At 27.3% G+C, this 5,628-nt stretch overlaps 1 long non-coding RNA gene across 1 annotated transcript; it reads left to right on the plus strand.

The window, feature by feature from the left end:
- The first annotated feature begins 815 nt into the window (after window positions 1–815).
- Window positions 816–1,124, plus strand: LOC113370455. The gene is made up of 3 exons (XR_003366567.1): window positions 816–835; window positions 891–1,017; window positions 1,087–1,124. It is a non-coding gene; the product is annotated as an uncharacterized LOC113370455 (long non-coding RNA).
- Window positions 1,125–5,628: the final 4,504 nt, after the last annotated feature.

Below are 5,628 nucleotides of genomic sequence, written 5' to 3' on the forward strand. Positions count from 1 at the left end.
ATTATAAAAAAGTTATAAATGTTACAGGGTAATTTATTTTAAATACTGTCCGATATATATAAAACTAATTGAAAACTTTAATTTTATTTACTCATACAATTATAAAATAAAAAAATAATAATAAATGGACTGGGATTTGAACCCCAAAATCAAAATCAAAAGGCTGCGACGCTAGCCATTACACCACCAAGATATACAATCTTGTTGTAGTAACTCACTATCCTGAACCGCAGGTATAAGGTTCTAGATCTTTCTATGCCTTCTATGCATGACGTATGCCTACAAGAAGCGACGCGCGTCACACGGCGTCCTTAGCCTTTAATGCAAAATTGTTAATTATAGTATGTTTTAAGATACTAGTTTTGCTGGAAATAATCGAATAATATTTTCAGTTATGTGTAATGTGTAATAGTGTTATAGTGTACATTGTTTTCTAATGTGTGTAATGTGCATTGGTGCGAAATATATACCACAAACAAGTTTGGTTAAGTAAGCATTGTCTCTGAAAAATATACAATATTTCATTTCTTTGTTGTTACTTTGGATTAAAATACAAAGGTTTGAAAGTTCAACTTAATTTTACGTCATCTGATTTGATTTGGGATGGATAGATTAAGTAATAAGTTATGTATATCTAACATAACCTTAGTTTTAATAGACGAATTCTTTTTACTATTGGTGAGTATAATACTTAATTATGCGTTTATGCATTGTAACTAATAGCTATTTATTTTTAGAATAATTACTGCTAACTACATTATTATTAGTATCTCTAATAAATAATCGGAAACTAGCTATTCGAAATGTCAAAATTTGCAAGTTTTCAATAAAAATGGTAAGAAATGCAAGATAATTTTATTTTTCTCACTAAGGATTTTTATATTGATCAGGAGTTTAAACACATTGAGAAATCAGTTGTACATATTACGTGAAATATAATAAAATATAACATAATAAAATATAACATAACCTAATCTTTTTGAGTGAAGACATACTGCACTTTCATATTTATAAAAGGTAAGACAATACTTGTTATAATATAATTATATGTCTCTGCATTTAAAACATATTCTTATTTATTTTCAGGTAATATTGTTGTAAGCGCAGAAAATAGAGAAACTGGTTTGCTTAGTAGTAAAATGTTATCGAAAAGTTTTTCATCAAAAGTTTGTAACTAAATAAGTTATAGAAAGGAAAGATATAAATTTTGACAGAATAGTCATAATGTTTGATTATAATAAATGCAATGTGGAATGTCAATAAATCTGTACATTTGCATAGCAAGATTTTAGACTATGATATGAAGTCATTATTTTTTAAGGTAAAAGTAGAGTCGAGTGCATTTTACAATCTCATTTTAACGCTTTCATAAATTATTCATATTGATAATATATAATGATATATTATAAATTTATTAACAAGGAATACGAGGTTTCAGATGACAATACAAACTTGGACAAAAATATTTTGGGGTTATGATTGAAAAAGTTTCCCAGTCACTGTTCTAGACGATGAAATAAATATTTCATAATGGATAATAAATATATTAACAACAAATAAAATATGTTCAGATGCTGTGAAATGTTTTATCGAGTGATGATGTTATAAATAGTTAAGTTAATTTGCATTTATTACTTTTATTACTTTACCTACCTTACATTTGATATATATCACGTAAATTATAATCGAATAATTATTCGATTATAATTTACTTGATATATATCAAATGTAAGGTAGGTTTTCCAATGACTGTTCTAGACGATGAAATAAATATTTCATAATGGATAATAAATATATTAACAACAAATAAAATATGTTCAGATGCTGTGAAATGTTTTATCGAGTGATGATGTTATAAATAGTTAAGTTAATTTGCATTTATTACTTTTATTACTTTACCTACCTTACATTTGATATATATCACGTAAATTATAATAGAATAATTATTCGATTATAATTTACTTGATATATATCAAATGTAAGGTAGGTTTTCCAATGACTGTTCTAGACGATGAAATAAATATTTCATAATGGATAATAAATATATTAACAACAAATAAAATATGTTCAGATGCTGTGAAATGTTTTATCGAGTGATGATGTTATAAATAGGAAAGTTTATTTGCTTTTGTTATTGTTATAAAAAAAGTTTACTTGATATGTATTAATAAATATCTATTAAAAAAATAATCAATATTTATGACACTTTTGTGTTTTATAAATAATCATATTTTTAATGCAGTTATATATTTGTATCATTGTTTATATTTAATAAATGAATTTCCACAAAAACATTCTTAATAAATTTACGTATATGTTCATTTCAGAAATAAATAAATAAATAAATAAATAAATAAATTTCAGGTGTTTTATTGTTAAATAAATGACATTGATTTATGCGTTATATTATTTCAACTTCAAATCTTCAAATATTTGTGTAATATTTCAACATCAGTTATAAGTTTCAGAATAATTTAATAATTCAATAATTAATAATTCTAAATGTTTACCAGCTCTCTGTCTAATTGTATATTACCTTACCAACATTCAACAATTTGTAGGCAACATTGGTTCCAAATTTCCAAATATAGACCAATATAGACCAATGTTGGTTTACCTATATGGCCTCAATATAAAAAATGTTCAATTTTTATGACCAGCCGATATTGGTTTCAAATTTGACCAATGTAGATTTTATATTGCTTGTAGATTCAGACCATATTAATTTCTACATGGGTCTACACAACAAAACTCAAACCTCAAAACTTATTTAATTTCGCATACAATTCCATATTTTTGCAACACCGGCGTCTGCCAAGTTTTGATTACACGCTTCCTAAACCAATGGCGGTTCGTCTGCTCGCATTTTATTATGAGTTAGTGAATCTAATCATAATATAATCAGACACTTCGATATGCTTGCCGAGAGAAAATAATTGAAAAGCTTTTGATCTGAAGCATCCCGAGTTTGAGCTTTTGAGTGAAACTTTCGGAAGTTGGTCGGAGTTCGCGAACTTATATTAGCCCGAGAGCATTCGCACAAGCAAGAAGGTGGGAAATTCCTTTGTCCGTGCGATCTAACGAGGAACTCTACGCTGGAGATATGGTCGGTACCCGCATACTCCGGATAATTACTAATTAGTAAAGATTCGAGAGCAATAGATAACAGTCGGGCACGTGAACAACAACGGCGGAGATAATTTTCAAGCGAGAAATGAAATATTATAAAATAAAAAATATTTAAAAAAAATACAGAAGACATGATTTTTGATTTCTACTTTACTCTATTTAAATTTTAATTTTGTACAAACTGCAAAAGACTTTCATTAAATGAGACGGACGTTTAATAGGATGTGATTTTGAGTAGGGTAGGGGAGGGCACAAAGGTCAAATTTGACTTTTAGCAATTATTTTGTGAAAACTACACCAACTATATCACAACAAATAACACATACTAAACAAACAACTATCTGACTATGTTCAGTGAAACTCTAATTATTTTTTGTCATTTTGCAAACATTTGTCACCACGTTTTTTTTGCTCAATAGTCTGGGTGAGAGCGGTTCTCTAGGACAAGAATAATGTTATTTCTTAGGTAAATCATTAAACAAATATTATATGTATCATTTTGTTCAGATGCTTAAATAATTTCCCCACGAATTTCTATATAAATTTTTCGAAAACGCTACATCTGTAACACTCAACAGTTTAAATAATATACAAGGCCTGTATATGATATATAATATTCCCCAAAGGCTTTCGTTGTATCGCAAATGCTCTTAATCAAACGTCGGCATCCCCGAGACACATATTCGTGAGTATTGCGGTTTGTCTGCCTACCTTACGCACTTCCATTCCGTAGATTTGTTTAAGTTTCCCAGATGCTCGTAAACTTCTTGAACTTGGAATATATCCTACCTATCTCACCATCTCCTATGAGGGCTTTGATCATTTGCAGTTGCCATTTGTGATTGTTGGAAATTAGGAGAATACTAGGTATTTGTAGTTTGTAGCTGTGGTATGTACTCGTGTTGGTTGTAATCGATTGAGAGCTTCTTGATATTGTTTAGTTGAGTTAATAGTTTATGTCAAGTAGGATAGAAGATGCCTGATGTAATTGACTGGGTAATGAACTATTTATTTGCGAATAAGGGATTGTGTATGTAGTTACATCACTAATAAAAATGCACTAATTTACTATTTTCTAGTATAAGTATTTGTGCTGAAAATTCATAGCAGATAAACATGGCTAAATAAGCATCACAATATTCATTTTCATTGTTAATTATTTACTTACTTTGTTTGGGTTTAGTAGCGTTTTCACAAGAACATAATGCTATTGATTTACTTTCTGCCGAACATACTGATGAGCATTTGCTGGAATTGTCTGTTGGACTACAATCTGCAAAGAAAAAATAACAAAAATAAATAAAATTATTTTATATTAAATAAATGAAACCATAGCATTGTATAATTTTAGTATGAATTTATTGGATTTTATGCACAAAAAAATTGGAGAGTTATTGTGTAGTAGAAATGTAATAATTAAAATGATATTCTCTAATATCATTAAATATTTAAATTAATACAATGACAAATTTACACATAATTTAAAAAATTGCACCGATTGAGAGGAAAAGCATTATCTAGATTATTTAAATAATTCACACATTTAAATTATGTTCATATCATCTGTTTATTTTTTGGTATGTCTATTTTGTAGGATGAGGTTATTTCATAGATTAAAATATTTATAATAATTTAAGGCTCATGATCAAAATATACTGATATGTATTGCCGAATTACCATTTCATGCAGAATTCTTATTTCTATTTTTAAACCGTTTCTTTTACATAGAAACCTCTTAAAAATTTTTATTCTATAATAGTCTAGAAATCTTCCCCTTGCAAAACATATGTTATTGTACAGAAAGATGTTGGCATTCGTTCAGGTATTTTGTTTCTTTATGTATGTTATTTCTTTTTTCATTTATTCGAAAGGAGAAAGAATTTAATATGATTTATTTTTGCAAGAAAATCTTACTATAGCGATTTGTAACGACTTTTGTATATGATGCAAAAATCTACAAAGAATCAAAGACTGTGCACAATTTTGTAGTTGAAATACAATTATTTTGATAATAAGAAAGCAGAAATACATACGAATGTGATGTTTACGAAAGTTTTGTTACTAATAATGTTTAAGATGCAAATTATTATAATTTTTTGTAGTATTTTTTGCTCATAATTTTTATAATTTATATTATTTCCTTCAAGTAAATCTTGCCAATTAACTTTGCTATTTAACAGGGAATATTTATGAGAATTGTGACTAAAAGTGTACATTTAAAATAATAATGTCAATTTAAAATAAAGAAATAAAATCACCTTGTAATTTTGTATCTATTGGGATCTCGCATTGAAGTCCTATGTAGTTTTCTTTACAATCGCAAGTCATAGCAGATGCTCCTAATTGCCTGAAACAAAACAAATAACACATTTAAATATATAACAAGAGATGCAAACTTAACATAAAGAAAAGAATATTTGAACGTTTTATATTTATATATAAATGTCAAGATAATTCAAAAGAATCTTCTAATAATGTCGCTTTCTCGAACATATTTTT

Source organism: Ctenocephalides felis, unplaced genomic scaffold (assembly GCF_003426905.1).
Source record: "Ctenocephalides felis isolate EL2017-DRISC unplaced genomic scaffold, ASM342690v1 CF-g0.4_SCAFFOLD_01492, whole genome shotgun sequence".
NCBI classification, from domain to species: Eukaryota; Metazoa; Arthropoda; class Insecta; order Siphonaptera; family Pulicidae; genus Ctenocephalides; species Ctenocephalides felis.